Raw genomic sequence first — 16316 nt, 5'->3', positions numbered from 1 at the left:
TTGGAGGGTGAACCAGCAGAAAGAAGATCTCTCTCTGTTTCTCCCTCTTTCTGCAACTCTTTCAAATAAATAAATAAATAAATAAATAAATCTTAAAAAAAAAAGTGGGTTGGGGTCCCCACATTCCATATCAGAATGCCTGGGTTTGGGTTCAGGATCTGCTTTTTGTTTGTTTTGTTTTTTAAATATTTATTTTGAAAGTGAGTGAGAGAGAGATACCTGCACCAGCTCGAAGCCAGGAGCCAGGAACTCCATCCTGGTGTGCCACATGGGTGGCAGGAACCCAAGCACTTGGGCCATCATCTGCCACCTTCCCAGGCGCATCAGCACGAAGCTGGATGGAAAGAGGAGCAGCCCAGACTTCAGGCTTTGAAAGCCGTGGCTTAACTCGCTGCTCCGTAACGCTGGCCCCTGCCTGGTATTCTTGAGCTGGGCACACCTAACTTGGTAACTCACCAGTTGGAAAAGGAGAAAAGCCTGCTGCTTCTCCAAGTGTTTTGTTTGTTTGTTTGCTTGTCTTTTTTTTTTTTTTTTTTTTTGTACCTGCCCTCAGTCTCCTGTAATGGCGGGGCTGGGAGACCAGGCCTTCTGTGGGTGCACGGCCAGCTGCCTTTTTGCCCTCGATAACTTAGGTTTTAGGTCCAAAGAGGCTGCCTGCCATTTCCTTCACACTAATGGACAATAAAAGGTCCTCGAGCTAGGCAGGCCAGGGCCCTAAGGGCGAGCCTGGCAGGAAGCAAACCTTGGAAAGGAAAAGCACGCCTTACTCAACTCTGAGAGCGCAAGAGGAGGAGCCGCTGTAGGGCAGAGGGCAGACCACAACCCCCGGCAGGCTCCACGAACCGGGGCGGGAAATCGCGCCCTCCCATTGGATGGCGGCGAGTAGCGTGCCCTTACGTCCCGCCCCAGAAGGCAAGCCCCCGCCCCAACGCGGAGCATGGCGGGAGTGGAGTCGGCGGGGCCTGTGGCTGTACTCCATCTCCCGGCGGGCCGAGCGGGGAAGGCGGTGGCGCGGAGCCTTTGTGGAAACAGCGGCCCGGCGGGGAGGAAGTTCCGGTCTCCGCGGCGCTGTGTCGGCGGTGGCGGCTGAGGAGAAGGAGGAGCGGGCCTCAGAGGCTACGCTGCCTCGGTAAGGACCCGCTGCGGGAGAGAGGGCGTGCCGGGACCTGCGGGGAAAGAGCCAGTGGACGGGGCCTCTCCGGACGGCCTGGGCCTGCGCCGTTTGGAGGCTGCGGCTTCAGTGTCGCGGGGCGGCCGCGGCCTCGCTAGGAAAGAAGGGAGCCAGGCGGCGGTGTGGTGAGGGAGGTGCTGGCGAAGCAGGAACGCCTCGGAACGGTCGCGGGCCCGGGGCGGGGCCCGGCGGGGCTGTAGAATTACCGGTCCCGCGGCGGAGTGGCCAGCTGTGGGGCCGGGGCCGGCGCGTGATTGCGGCTGGATGCTGCTGGTCGGCCGAACTGCAGGCGGGTTCTTTTCTCCTTCCCTCTTTTCTGCTTCTGGTTCCGTTCTGAGGCATCGTTAGAGAGAGCGCCCTTCTTGTGCCTAGCGCGTCGCCTCGCCCTCACACTTGGGCAGACGCGAATGCACTGGGCCGCACCGGAGGGCGCGAGGGCTGGAGCCTGGCCGGCGAGGCGTCGAACCTGGAGGAGGGGGAGTAGTCTGGTGGGTTCTGCGCCCGTTAAGCGAATGTGGGAGGGGAGCGGTGTTTCCACGTATTCAGGCTTTAGATTCCTTTTGGCATTGCATGTATGTTTTTCTCCTAACTTTAGAATTAATGTTGTGCTTCTGTATTCAACTTGGGAACTGCGTGTTTTTTTTTTTTTTTTTTTTTTTTTTTTTTAATAAAAAAAGAAAGACCTCTGTTTTGTGCGGCACGAAAATTGCGAGGGTAGTTGTGTGTTTTTTTTTTGCACATCCCAGATTGGTTTGTGAAGGTCAGAGTAGCTGGATCGAAGTGAAGGAGTTCAGTAGACTTTGATGCACCTGGTCACCTGGTTCATTTTCTGAACTCTGGATTGTGCCCTGCTAGTTTCCAACTTCCTGTTGAGTAATGCCACCAGTGTGAATGATTTAAATATATCGCCATCACCAAACTTAAGACTGTAGAGAGAGATATCAAGAAGTGGTGAGTGACCATAGGACTGGCAGTGGGGAAGGTAACTCGTGATAAGTTCACATTTTGGTGAAACGCAGAGTCGGATGTGAACCGGGTCCGGGTAAGTAGTACCTGACCGATAGGATAGGTACCAGGTCTCTGGACAGTTACTAGACATGAGTTTATTTTTGTTGCCTTTAGGATCCTCGGTTCTTGTAACTTTTCAGACAAAGGAGGAGGTTATAAATGTCAAGGGGAGGTTATAAATGTACTCTCTAGACTTGTTGCGGAAATTTGAATGAGATTATGCTCTTCTGACAGTATGTTTAAATTGATAACTAATGATCTGATTGTGAGTTGTATTGGGATTAAAACTATTGCAAAAAAAATTTTTATAACTACATTCCAAGTACATGGAATTAAATTTTCTGTTAGGCTTCCACAGAACATTCATCTCCTTTGCTTGGTTAACAGGCTTTGATTGGGTGTCCTCTTCGTAACTCTGTCATACTGTGGGACTCAGATCTGATAGAGGTTTAATTTCTGTCCCCCTCAATAATTTATTGACACTGGGCAAATTAACCTAACTTCTGTGTGCCTCAGTTTCCTTATCTGAATGGAAGTTAATAAATTAGCCACCTTACAAGTTTTGTGAAGTTTGTATAATGTATAATGCCCTAACAACAGTGCTTGGTGGGCTGAATGTATTCACTAAAAATAAGCCATCAGTGTTACTTTATTTATTAAAAATTTATTTATCTATTTAAAAGGCAGAGTTACAGAGAGCAAGATGGAGTAAACAGAGAGAGGTTCATCCATTCGCTGATTGAATCCCCAAATGGCTGCAACTGCCAGGGGCATTAGCAGAGAGCTGGATCAGAAGTGGAGCAGCTGGGACCCGAGCCTGGTGCTCATATGGGTTGCTGGTGTCATAGGTGGCTGCCTGCCCCACTGTGCCACAGTGCCAGCCACTATTACTTTGTTTTGAATAACAGCTTTGTTGAGATAAAACTCATATACCATGCAGTTTACCCACTTAAGGTATATAATCCACTGCTTTTTGGCATATTATAAAATTTTAGAAATTGTGTTAATTTAAAAACACATGTTGTAGGGCTGGCGCCGTGGCTCACTTGGCTAATCCTCTTCTTGCGGCACCGGCATCCCATATGGGCGCCAGGTTCTAGTCCTGGTTGATCTTCTAGTCCAGCTCTCTGCTTTGGTCCGGGAAGGCAGTGGAGGATGGCCCAAGTGCTTGGGCCCCTGCACCCGCATGGGAGACAAGGAGGAATCACCTGGCTCCTGGCTTTGGATCAGTGTAGCTGCAGCCATAGCGGCCATTTGTGGGGTGAACCAACAGAAAGAAGACCTTTCTCTCTTTCTCTCTCTCACTGTCTAACTCTATCTGTCAAATAAATAAATAAAAAAGAAAAGTGGCCCAAGGTTAAAATACTTAAAGAAATATATATAATTGTAACAATCTGCTTTTTAAATCATTCTGAAGTGTAGAATTCAGTGGCATTAGTTACATTCATAATGTAGGGCAAAACAGGTGTGTTCATTTCTAAATTGTCACCTTGAACTGAAACACAGTAACTGTTAATCAAGTAATTCCCCATTTCTTTCTTTCTTTAACATCTGGTAACTTCTGTTATACTTTGTTTCTCTATAAATTTGCCTGTTCCAGGTGCCATATATAAATGGAATTCTGTATTTTTCTTTTCTGTGTCTGGATCACTTCACTTAGCATAATTGTTTTGAAGTTCATCCACGTTGTAGCATGTATTAAAACTTGATTTCTGGCCGGCGCTGTGGCTCAATAGGCTAATCTTCTCCCTGCAGCGCCGGCACACTGGGTTCTAGTCCTGGTTGAGGCGCCAGTTCTGTCCCGGTTGCTCTTCTTCCAGTCCAGCTCTGCTGTGGCCCAGGAGTGCAGTGGAGGATGGCCCAAGTGCTTGGGCCCTGCACCTGCATGGGAGACCAGGAGAAGCACCTGGCTCCTGGCTTCGGATCAGCGTGGTGCGCTGGCCACAGCGTGCGGGCCACAGCGGCCACTGAGGGGTGACTCAATGGAAAATGAAGACCTTTCTCTCTGTCTCTCTCTCTTTCTCACTGTCCACTCTGCCTGTCAAAATAAAAAATAAAAAAAAGATAAAATAAAAAAAATTGATTTCTTTTTATGGCTGAGTAATATTTTGTGTGTATAGATCACATTTTGTTTTCCCTTCATCTGTATAGAGACTGATTGTTTCTGTCTTTTTGCTATTGTGAACAATGCTACTGTGAAAATTGTTGTACAATATATCTTTGAATCCCTGTTTTCAGTTCTTTTGGGTACGCACCCAGAGTGGAATTGCTACATGGTAATTCTGTGTTTAACTTTTTTAAAAAAATTATTTATTTTATTTGAAAGGCAGAGTTAGAGGGAGATACAGGGAGAGATCTTCTATCTGCTGCTGTGTGAGGCCGAAGCCAGGATCTGGGAACTTCTTTCAGGTCTCCAATGTGGGTGTGGGAATCCCAAGCACTTGGGCCATCTTCTACTGCTTTCCCAGGCACCTTAGGAGGGAGCTGAATGGGAAGTGGAGTGACCAGATCTCCAACCAGTGCCCATATGGGATGCTGGTATTGCAGGCATTGACTTTACCTTCTTTACCACAAGCATTTTACATTCTTAACAGCAGTACACAAGGGTTTTGTTATAGGTTGAATTATGCTCTCTCCTACCTTTGATTCCCAGTATAAGTATGTTTGGAGATAGGATCATTAAGAAGATAAAGTTAAAAAGAGATCATAAAGATGGGGCCTTAATCCAATCAGACTAGTATCTTTATAAGAAGAGAAAGGCCGTGTTATGACACAGTGGGATCTGCAAGCCAAGGAGAGAGGCTTCACCAGAAACCAACCTTGCCAACACTGTGATCTTAGAATTTCCCTCTCTAGAACCATGAAAAAATCTCTTTTGTTTAAGTCATGCAGTCTGATATTTTGTTATGACAGTCCTGCCAGACTAATACAAATTGCAATTTTTCACATCCTCACCAACACCTAATTTCTGGTTTTCATTTTTTTTTGTTTTGTTTTTAAATTGAGAGGCAGAGAGACATACAGAAAAACAGACCTATAAAGTACCTCCCTCCTGGTTTACTACCCAAATGCCTGCAAGTTGGGAACTGAGAACTCTTTAACAGGCCCCTCATATGGGTGCCAGGTGCCCTGTTACTTGAGCCATCAGGGCTGCCTCACAGGGTCTGCATTAGCAGAAAGTTGTTGTCAGGAGCCAGAGCCAGGCATTGAACCTATTTGTGTGTGTGTGTGTGTTAATGATTTGTTTTATTTATTTGAAAGGCAGAGTTAAGGAGGGGTGAGTGTCTTCCATCCACTGGTTCACACTCCAAATGACTGCAGCAACCAGGGCTGAGCCAGGCTGAAGCCAGGAGCTTCTTCCAGGTCTCCCATGTGGGTGGAGAGACCTAAGTACTTGGGCTCTCTTCCGTTGTTTTTCCAGGTTCATTAGTAGGGATCTGGATTGGTAGTGTTGCAGCCAGGACTTGAACCAGCGCCCATATAGGATGCTGGCATCTCAGGTGGTGGTTTTACCTGCCGCGACACAGTCCCAGCGCCGTGTGTGTGTTTTAAGATTTATTTATTTGAAAGAGCAACAGATGGATGCACATAATTATCTTCCATCCCCTGGTTCATTTCCTAGATGGCCACAATAGCTGAGGCTGGGCCAAGGTGAAGCCAGGAGCCAGGCACTGCTCTGTCCAGGTCTCCTACATGCATGGCAGGAACCCAAGCTCTTAAGCCATCAGCTACTGCTTCCTAGGCATTTAAGTAAGGTGCTGGATCAGAAACAGAGTAGCTGGGACTTGAATCAGCACTCCAAAATTGGATGTGGACATCCCAAGTGATTTTTTTTTTTTAAGATAAATTGACTTTTTTCTTTATTTCATTTATTTGAGAGGAAGAGTTACAGTCAGAAAGAGGGAGAGACAGAGAGAAAGGTCTTCCAGATGGCTGCACCTACTGGAGCTGAGCTGATGTGAAGCCAGGAGACAGGAGCTTCTTCTGGGTCTCAGGGTCTCCCACGTGGGTGCAGGGGCCCAGGCACTTGGGCCATCTTCTGCTGCTTTCCTAGGCCATAGCAGAGAGCTGGATTGGAAGAGGAGCAGCCAGGACTTGAACTGGCGCTTATATGGGATTCTGGTACTGCAGGTGGAGGCTTAGCCCAGTATGCCACAGCACTAGGCCCCTCAAATTACTTCTTCACTGTTGCACCAAATACCTAGCCCTCTCTGTAGTTTTGATTTGCATTTTCCTAATTATTAGTGATGTTGAGCATCTATTCTTTTTTAAAGATGTATTTATTTATTTGAAAAGCACAGTTACAGAGAGAGGAAGAGAGAGAGAGCTTCCATCTGCTGGTTCACTCCTCAACTGGCTACAATGATTGGAGATGGGCCAGGCAGCAACTTAACCTGCTGTGCCACAATGCCAGTCCCCAGTGTTGACCATCCTTTCATGTACTTACTGCCATTTTGGTGTTGTCCTTTAGATAAGCATCTATTCATGTCATTTGACCATTTTAAATTTTGGCCTGTTGTTGAGTTTTGGGAGTCCTTTATATGTTCTGGATATTAAGCAACTGTCAAATGTGATTTGCAAGTATATTCCCTAGTTATGTGGATTGTTTGTTTACTCTGTTGATAGTGTGCTTTAATGCACAACAGATTTTCATTTTGATGAACTCCAATTAATCAGGTTTTTAATTTTTTTTAGCTATAATTTGCAAGAGATAATTACCAGTCTAATTAGATTTATGCTTTTTCTAAGAGTTGTGTAGCTTTTATTCTTACATTCAGGTCTTTGATCCATTTTGAGTTAATTTTGTCTGTGGTGTTAGGTAACTGTCCTACTTCATTCTTTTGCATGTGGATAGTCAGTTTTCCCTGCACCATTTGTTGAAAAGACTGTCTTTTCTTCAATGAATGGTCTTGGCATCCTTGTTGAAAATCAGTTCTGCCAATGGCCAGTGCTGCGGCTCACTAGGCTAATCCTTCGCCTGTGGAGCCGGTATTCCGGGTTCTAGTCCTGATTGGAGCGCTGGTTCTATTCCAGTTGCTCCTCTTCCAGTCGAGCTCTCTGCTGTGGCCGGGGAAGGCAGTGGAGGATGGCCCAAGTGCTTGGGCCCTGCACCTGCATGGGAGACCAGGAGGAAGCACCTGGCTTTTGGCTTCAGATTGGCGCTGTGCGCCGGCCGCAGCGGCCATTTTGGGGAATGAACCAATGGAAGGAAGGAAGACCTTTCTTTCACGGTCTAACTCTGCCTGTCAAAAAAAAAAAAAAAAAAAAAAAAAAAAAAAGAAAAGGCATGCACACACATTGGGGCCGGCGCTGTGGCACAGTGGGTTTAACGCCCTGGCCTGAAGCACTGGCATCCCATATAGGCACTGGTTCTAGTCCCAGCTGCTCCACTTCCCATCCAGCTCTCAGCTATGACCTGGGAAAGCAGTAGAAGATGGCCCAAGTGCTTGGGCCCCTGCACCCACGTGGGAGACCTGGAAGAAGCTCCTGGCTCCTGTCTTCGGATCGTAGCAGCTCTGGCCTTTGCGGCCATCTGGGGAGTGAACCAGTGGATGGAAGACCTCTCTCTCTCTGCCTCTCCTCTCTGTAACTCTGACTTTCAAATAAATGAATCTTAAAAAAAAAAAGAAAAAAGAAAAAAAGAAAATCAGTTCTGCCAGATTTGTGAGGGTTTACATATGGTCTCTTTATTCTGTTTCACTGGTCTGTATGTCTATTCTTAGGCCAATACTGCACTGTGTTAGTTAAAATGGGAACCGGTATTGTGGGTAAAGCTGCTGCCTGCAATGTCAGCATTCCATATGGGTTCGAGTCCTGGCTGCCCCGCTTCTGATCCAGCTCCTTGCTAATGCACCTGGGAAAACAGTGGAGGATAGCCAAAGTGCTTGAGCTCTTACACCTATGTGGGTACTTCTACCTGGCCGAGTCTCAGGCCATTACAGTCGTTTGGGGGAGTGGACCAGTGGATGGAAGATCTCTCTCTAACTCTGCCTCTCAACTAAATAAAATAAATCTTTCAAAAAACAAATAGTTACAATGTCAAGTTTTATTTTATTTATATGTAATATATATTTTAACCATAATTTAAAAATACATTTGAAAATGGGTTTTGTTGATTTTCCTTTTCTACCTCCCTTCATCTACTTTTCCTTCTCCTACTTTACAAAAGAATGGCTCTTCCTCCTTTGAAACCTGAGGAATAGTGCCCCAGAGAGGAAAACCCTTCAGGGCGAGCCGGCGCCGTGGCTCAATAGGCTAATCCTCCACCTTGCGGCGCCGGCACACCGGGTTCTAGTCCCGGTTGGGGCGCCGGATTCTGTCCCGGTTGCCCCTCTTCCAGGCCAGCTCTCTGCTATGGCCAGGGAGTGCAGTGGAGGATGGCCCAGGTGCTTGGGCCCTGCACCCCATGGGAGACCAGGAAAAGCACCTGGCTCCTGGCTCCTGCCAGGATCAGCGCGGTGCGCCGGCTGCAGCGGCGGCCATTGGAGGGTGAACCAACGGCAAAGGAAGACCTTTCTCTCTCTGTCTCTCTCTCTCACTGTCCACTCTGCCTGTCAAAAAAAAAAAAAAAAAAAAAAAAACCCTTCAGGGCACCAAACGCTATATATCTGATCTCCTATAGGAGGATATTTGCATTGTTTCTGTTTAAAAAAATATTATAAACAAACTGTTGTGAATATTTTGTATAAGTGTTTATTTACTTGTTTTTGCTTTTTAAAAATTTACTTATTTGAAATAGTTTTACAGAGAGAGAGAGATATCTTCCATCCACTGTTTCACTCTGTAGATGGCTGCAGTGGCCAGGGTTGGGCCAGGCTGAATTTGGAAGTGGAGCAGCCAGAATTCGAACTGGCACCTATATGGGATTCTAGATCACAGGCGGCTTTCCCCGCTATACCACAATGCCAGCCCTTTGCCGATCAATTTTTTTTTTTTTTTTTTTTTGACAGGCAGAGTGGACAGTGAGAGAGAGAGACAGAGAGAAAGGTCTTCCTTTTGCCGTTGGTTCACCCTCCAATGGCCGCCGCGGCCGGCGCGCTGCGGCCGGCGCACCGCGCTGATCCGATGGCAGGAGCCAGGAGCCAGGTGCTTTTCCTGGTCTCCCATGGGGTGCAGGGCCCAAGCACCTGGGCCATCCTCCACTGCACTCCCTGGCCACAGCAGAGAGCTGGCCTGGAAGAGGGGCAACCGGGACAGAATCCGGCGCCCCGACCGGGACTAGAACCCGGTGTGCCGGCGCCGCTAGGCGGAGGATTAGCCTAGAGAGCCGCGGCGCCGGCCTGCCGATCAATTTTTAACAATGTTTTTTGAAGTGCAGCTTTATGTCATATATATGTGTGTGTGTGTGTGTATGTATATTTAAGATTTATTTATTTGAAAGAGTTACCCAGAGAGAGAGAGAGAGAGAGAGATCCTCCATCTGCTGGTTCACTCCGCCACCGGCTGCAACGGCTGGAGCTGTGCTGTTCCAAAGCCAGGAGCTTCCTCCAGGTCTTCCCATGTGGGTGCAGGGGCCCAAGGACCTCGGCCATCTTCCACTGCTTTCCCAGGCCATAGCAGAGAGCTGGATCAGAAGTGGAGCAGCTGGGTCCCAAACCAGCACCCACATGGGATGCCGGCACTGTAGGTGGTGGCTTCATCCACAGAGCCATACCATTTTATGTTAGCCAGGAACTCAATCCAAGTCTCCTGCATGGATGGCAGGAACCCAGTTACTTGAACTTTGACTGCTGCTCCCTAGAGTGTGCATTAGAAGGAAGCCTAAGGGGCCGGCATTCCCACGTGGGCACTGATTTGAGGTTCAAGTCCTGGCTGTTCCACTTCAGATCCAGCTCCCTGCTAATGCTCCTGGGAAGACAATAGAGAATGGCCCAACTGCTTGGACCCCTTCATCCATATGGGAGAAGCTCTGGGCTCCTGGCTTGGGTCTGGCTCAGCTCCAGGTGTTGCAGCCACTTGGGAAGTGTACCAGTAGATGGAAGATTTCTCTCTGTGTCTCTTTGCTCTTTGTAACTGCCTTTCAAATAAAGTAAGTAAATTAAAAAAAAAAACTTTTATTTATTTATTTATTTTTATTATTTTTTTTGACAGGCAGAGTGGACAGTGAGAGAGAGAGACAGAAAGGTCTTCCTTTGCTGTTGGTTCACCCTCCAATGGCCCCCGCGGCCGGCACACTGCGCTGCTGATGGCAGGAGCCAGGTACTTCTCCTGGTCTCCCATGGGGTGCAGGGACCAAGCACTTGGGCCATCCTCCACTGCGCTCCCTGGCCACAGCAGAGAGCTGGCCTGGAAGAGGGGCAACCAGGACAGAATCCAGCGCCCTGACTGGGACTAGAACCCGGGGTGCCTGCGCCGCAAGGCGGAGGATTAGCCTAGTGAGCCACTACGCCGGCCTATTTTTTTTTTTTTTTTTTTTTTTAAGAAATGGAAGCTGAAATCAGGAACCAGACATTGGCATCAAACCTAGACACACTGATGTGAGATATAGACATCTTTTTTTTTTCTTTTACATGATTACTTATTTGAAAGGCAGAGTTAGAGAGATATTGATCTTTTTTTTTTTTTTAAAGATTTATTTTATTTATTTGAAAGGCAGAGTTACAGAGAGTACACACAGAGATCTTCCTCCTGCTGGTTCACTCCCCAAATGGCCACAACTGCTGGAGCTGAGCTGATCCAAAGCCAGGAACCAAGAGAGCTTCTTCTGGGTCTCCCACATGGGTGCAGGGGCACAAGCACTTAGACCATCTTCCACTACTTGCTTTCCCAGGCCATAGCAGAGGAGAGCTACTTCGGAAGAGGAACAGCCAGGACTAGAACCAGTGTCCATATGGGATGCCTGTGCTGCAGGCTGAGACTTTAACCCGCTCTGCCACAGTGCCGGGCAGACATAATGATCTTCTATCTGCTGGTTCACTCCTTTAATGGCTGCAATGGCTAAGGCTGGGCCAGACCGCTGTAACTCCATTCAGATCTCCCCTGTGGGTGTCAGGGACCAAGCACTTGGGCCATTGTCTGCTGCTTTACCAGGTGCACTTGCAGGGAACTGGATTGGAAGCTGAGCAGTTGGAACTTGCACCACTGCTGCAATATGGGATGCTGGCATTGCAAATGGCATCTTAACCCACTGTGCCACAACACTAACCCCTGAAAGGACCCTTTTGAAGTCCTGTACTTGGAATGAATATGCTTAAAAGTTTAATTGAGTATATTTTGGGGGGCAAGGATGCATCCAGTAGTCACTGAATCTAGGTGTAATAGTAAACATTAAAGTTGCTGCTGTTTCAAAGCTCCTGGTTGGATCTTGGGGATGGGAGGGAAGCCAAAGCAACCCCTACCTCTGTATTGAGTATCCTATGATGCCTATGACATGTACTTTGGGAAAGATTAGTGTTTAAAGCAGGACCTAGTCAGTTCTGACCACAGTGCTTGGGCCCCTGCACCCATATGGGAGACCTGGAGGAAGCTCTTGGGTCCTGGCTTTGGATTGGCCCAGCTCCAACTGTTGCAGCCCTTTTGGGGAGTGAACCAGTTGATGAAAAATCTCTCTCTCTGTCTCTCCCTCTTTCTTTACTCTGTGTTTCAAATACTAAATAAATAAATCATAACAGCATTATTCACAATAGTTAAAACATGGAAGCACTGCAGATGTCTATTGAAAAATGAATGGTTTAGCAAAATGTGGTATATACATACAGTGGATTATTGTTTGGCTATAAAAAGAAAGTTTGACATGCTGTAATGTGGATAAACCTTGATGCCATTGTGCTGAGTGAAATAGTCACAAAAAGACAAATACCGTGGGATTTCACTTACACAAGGCACTTAGTAGTCAACATCATAGTACAGAAAGTTGAATGGTGGTTGAAGGAGCGGTTAGAGGAAGAATGGGTAATTATTTAATGGGTACAGAGTTTCTATTTTATAAGATGAAGAGAGTTATGGACATGGATGGTAGTGATGGCTGCATGTTACGAATGCATTTACTATCACTTAACTACTTAAAAATTGTTAAGATGGTCAGTTTAATATTATATATATTTTACCACAGCAAAAAAAAAAAAATGAGGAAAAGAAGAAAGAATGAAAGGCAGAGGTGGCTCAAAAATGAGCAGCTAACATCATAGTGCCAACCATAAGTGTTGTTTACCTTCAATAAGGAATTTTTTTCCCTAATCTGCTCAGTATCCAGGAAACCAAAGCCTTTAGGTTTTGGGAGAATGTAGTTGCCAAGTTCAGCTTTTTTTTTTTTTTTTTTTTTTTTGACAGACAGAGTGGACAAAGAGAGAGAGACAGAGAGAAAGGTCTTCCTTTTGCCATTGGTTCACCCTCCAATGGCTGCCGCGGCCGGCGCACCGCGCTGATCCGATGGCAGGAGCCAGGAGCCAGGTGCTTTTCCTGGTCTCCCATGGGGTGCAGGGCCCAAGCACTTGGGCCATCCTCCACTGCACTCCCTGGCCACCAGAGAGCTGGCCTGGAAGAGGGGCAACCGGGACAGAATCTGGCGCCCCAACTGGGACTAGAACCTGGTGTGCCGGCGCTGCAGGTGGAGGATTAGCCTAGTGAGCCGCGGCGCTGGCTGCTAAGTTCAACTTTGTTTTTTCTTTTTTAAGTTGTATTATTTGAGAGGCAGAGAGAGAGCATGTGTGTGCCCTAGCTCCTTCCAGATGTCCACAACAGCTTAATGTTGTTCATTCCCAAATGTCCACAACAGCTTAATGCTGGGCTATGACCAAAGCCAGGAACTCAATCCAAGTCTCCCATGTCAAATGGTAGGAACTGAATTACTTGAGCTGTCAACTGCTGCCTCCCAAGGATTTGTATTAACAGGAAGCTGGCATCAGGAGCCATAGCTGGATGTCAAAATCAGGTACTTTTATATGGAATGCAGGCATCTTTACCATGAGGCCAAAAACCTGCCACTAAGGTGAAACTTAAAGGAGTTGATGGAAATGCATCCCTATGAGGGGTGTTCAGAAAGGTTTTTTTTAAGATTTTTTTTTTTTTTTTTGAAAGGCAAAGTTAAAAAAAAAAAAAGAAAGGCAGAGTTACAGAGAGAGGGAGACAGACTGAGAGAAAGAGAGATTCTCCATTCTTTGGTTCACTACCCAAATGGCTACAACACCTGGGGCTGGGGCAGGCTGTAGCCAGGAGCCGGGAACTCCATCTGTGTGTCTCACATGGGTGACAGGGACCCAAGTGCTTGGGCAATCCTTGGCTGCTTTCCCAGGTGCTGGGAAAAAAAGCAGGTGGCTGGATTGGAAATGCATCAGTTGGATGTGATGCCAGTGAGCAAGCTATGGCTTAACCCACTGTGCCACAGCATTGGCTCTGGTCTGAGTTTTTTTTTAAACTTTTTTTAGATATATTTATTTGAAAGGCAAGAAGCAGAGGTAGAGACAGAAGGAGAGAGAGATTAGAGATCTTCCTTCTACTGATCACTTGCCAAAGGCCCCAATGGCTGGGCCTGGGCCAGGGTGAAGCCAGGAGCCAGGAGCTTCTTCTGGTTCTCCCACTTGGGTGCAGGGGCCCAAGGACTTGGGCCATCTTATTACTGCTTTTCCAGGTCCTTAGCAGGGAGCTGGATCTGAAGTGGAAGAGCCAGGACTTGAACTGGCACCCTTAAGGGATGCTGGCACTGCAGGAGGCAGCTTAGCCTTTCATGTCGCAGCACTGGCCCCTATCTGATTTTGTAGAACTCTTTCTCCGTTCAATTATTTTCCATTTTACCTTCATATATTTTGAGATTCTGTTATTAGATATGTAATTATTACATAGTCTTTCTGTATTGAACCTTTTAATTAATGTTTGTCCTTTTTTTTTTTTTAAGATTTATTTTTTTTATTTGAAAGAGTTACAGAGCGAGGTAGAGACAGAGAGAGAGGTCTTCCATCTGCTGGTTCACTCCCCAGGTGGCTGCAATGGCTGGAGCTGTGCTGATCCAAAGCCAGGAGCCAGGAGCTTCTTTCGGGTCTCCCACACGGGTTAAACCGCCACCTGCAGTTCCGTCATCTCATACTGGCGCTGGTTTGAGACCCGGCTGCTCCACTTCTGATCCAGCTCTCTGATATGGCCTCAGAAAGCCGTAGAAGATGGCCCAAGTCCTTGGGCCCCTGCACCCGTGTGGGAGACCCAGAAGAAGCTCCTGGCTCCTGGCTTTGGATCGGCACAGCTCTGACCATTGCAACCAATTGGGGAGTGAACCAGTGGATGGAAGACCTCTCTCTCTCCTTCTCTCTGTGTGTCACTCTGACTTTCAAATACATAAATAAATCTTTAAAAAAAATTATTTATGTACTTGAAAGGTTGAGTGACAGAGAGAAAGAGGTCTTCCATCTTCTGGTTCACTTCTCAAATTATGCCACTGCTGGACCAGACTGAAGCCAGGAGCCAGGAACTCCGTTCCAGTCTCCCATATGGGTGGCAGGGACTCAAGTAATTGAGCCATTATCTGCTGCTTTCCCAGGCCCATCAGCAGGAAGCTGTATTGGAAGTAGAGACCAGGACTTGAGTTGGAACTCCAATATAGAATGCAGACATCCTAAGCACTTTAATCTGCTGCACCATAATACCTGCCCATTGCCCTCTTTCTGAAGGACATTTTTGCTGGATACATAGACACACACACACACACACACACATACACATACTTTCTGGGGTGAGTATTCTTTCCCCATTTTTCATTTCTCTTTCCATTATATTCTGGTCACCAAGGTTTCTAGTGAGAAATTGGCTAACAATCTTACAAGAATCTCATTTGTGATGGGTTGTTTCTCTTGCTTTGTTCAAGATTCTTTCTTTATCTTGTCATGGTTGTAGCTTGGTGTGAGTTTATCCAACTTGTAGTTTATGAACTTTTTGTATTTGTAAATTCATACCTTTCATCAATTTTTGGGAGTAATTTTTTTTAAGGATTTATTTATTTATTTGAAAGTCAGTTACACAGAGAGAGGAGAGGCAGAGAGAGAGACAGAGAGAGGTCCTCCATCTGATGGTTCACTCCTCAATTGGCCACGATGGCTGGAGCTGCGCCAATCCAAAGGTAGGAGCCAGGAGTTTCCTCCGGGTCTCCCACACGAATTCAGGGGCCCAAGGACTTGGGCCATCTTCTGCTATCCCAGGCCAAAGCAGAGAGCTGGATTGGAAGTGGAGCAGTGGGGTCTCAAACCGGCGCACATATGGAATGCTGGTGCTTCAGGCCAGGGTGTTAACCCGCTGCACCACAGCGCCGGCCCCTTTTTGAGAGTATTTTTTTGCCATTTTTTCTTCAAATACTTTTTCTGGCTGTTTCTCCTCTCTTCTTCTGGAATTTCCGTGATGAATATGCTAACCGGCTTCCTCACCCCTGGTTTCTTTTTTTTTTTTTCTTTTTTTTTTTTTTTTTTTTGACAGGCAGAGTGGACAGAGACAGAGAGAAAGGTCTTCCTTTGCTGTTGGTTCACCCTCCAATGGCCTCTGTGGCTGGCATACCGCGCTGATCCGAAGGCAGGAGCCAGGTGCTTATCCTGGTCTCCCCTGCGGGTGTAGGGACCAAGCACTTTGGCCATCCTCCACTGTACTCCCTGGCCACAGCAGAGAGCTGGCCTGGAAGAGGGGCAACTGGGACAGAATCTGGCACCCCGACTGGGACTAGAACCTGGTGTGCCGGTGCCGCAGGCGGAGGATTAGCCTATTGAGCCGTGGTGCCGGCCTCTTTTTTTTTTTTTTTTATAAGATTTATGTTATTTATTTGAAATACAGTTACAGAGAGAGATAGAGACAGAGGTTTTCCATCCGCTGGTTTACTCCCCAGATGGCCACAACAGCTGGAGCTGAGCCTCTCCGAAGCCAGGAGCCAGGAGTTTCCTTCGGGTCTCCCATGGGGGTGCAGGGGCCCAAGGAATTGGGCCATAGTCTATTCCTTTTCCAGGCCACAGCAGAGAGCTGGATCGGAAGAGGAGCAGCCAGGACTAGAACCTGCACCCATATGAAATGCTGATGCCTCAGGCCAGAGCTTTAACCCACTGCGCCACAATGCTGACCCTATCACCTGGTTTCTTAGTCTTCTTTTTCATTCTGGTTTTCAAACTTCATTATTAATTTATTTAGAAGATTTATTTATCAGAGCTGGCGTTGTGGCTTAGCAAGTAAACCTGTT

The 16316-nt window shown here is 47.1% G+C and overlaps 1 protein-coding gene across 12 annotated transcripts in view; it reads left to right on the top strand.

Moving 5' to 3' along the window:
- Positions 1-932: 932 nt before the first annotated feature.
- The window catches only part of RBM6 (RNA binding motif protein 6), a 116716-nt gene continuing 101332 nt past the window's right edge, over positions 933-16316 (top strand). For 11 of the 12 annotated variants that reach the window (XM_070050797.1, XM_002713207.5, XM_008260672.4 and 8 more), the window contains exon 1: positions 933-1129. The gene's annotated coding sequence lies outside the window, so the exon portion shown is untranslated. Of the gene's footprint in view, positions 1130-14645; positions 14838-16316 lie in introns of those variants that run through there. The other variant, XM_051852419.2, reaches the window with a different exon arrangement.

The sequence above is a fragment of the Oryctolagus cuniculus genome, chromosome 10, assembly GCF_964237555.1.
Source record: "Oryctolagus cuniculus chromosome 10, mOryCun1.1, whole genome shotgun sequence".
Classification (NCBI taxonomy): Eukaryota; Metazoa; Chordata; class Mammalia; order Lagomorpha; family Leporidae; genus Oryctolagus; species Oryctolagus cuniculus.
This window is presented reverse-complemented; position numbering and strand designations above follow the sequence as displayed.